We start from the raw sequence: 329 nt of genomic DNA, 5'->3' as shown, positions 1-329 counted from the left end.
GAAGGCCTCAATAATCGACTAATCAACCAATATACCATGACTGGGCAAGGATCTTTTGAAGCACCATCATAGAATAATGAGCCTTGTTATGCCAATCTCTCGCGGTAACTCTGACCGCGTGTTTTCACAGGAACATGACCCTTATGGCACCACATCTGAAGGGCCACTTGAAGGAGGGCGTCCTAAGCAACCGCCATAGACTCGAGCAAGTACCTTCAGTGAGGTTCTACAGTACCTTGACACAGATTGTCCGAATTCGCGTTGTGTCCTTTCCGTGTTTTCGATCATCCGGGTAAACGCCGACGTGCTATTTTCACGCAAAAAAATAT

General features: G+C 46.8%; 1 protein-coding gene across 1 annotated transcript in view; it reads right to left on the bottom strand.

Annotated features, from left to right (window-relative positions):
- Positions 1–329, bottom strand: part of LOC119589206 (scavenger receptor class B member 1-like) — a gene marked incomplete at its 5' end in the record, with an annotated part of 58,758 nt that overhangs the window by 2,374 nt on the left and 56,055 nt on the right.

The sequence above is a fragment of the Penaeus monodon genome, chromosome 25, assembly GCF_015228065.2.
Source record: "Penaeus monodon isolate SGIC_2016 chromosome 25, NSTDA_Pmon_1, whole genome shotgun sequence".
In the NCBI taxonomy this organism is placed as follows: domain Eukaryota; kingdom Metazoa; phylum Arthropoda; class Malacostraca; order Decapoda; family Penaeidae; genus Penaeus; species Penaeus monodon.
Note: the sequence above shows the minus strand (reverse complement) of the source record. Positions and strands in the feature narration are given on the sequence as shown.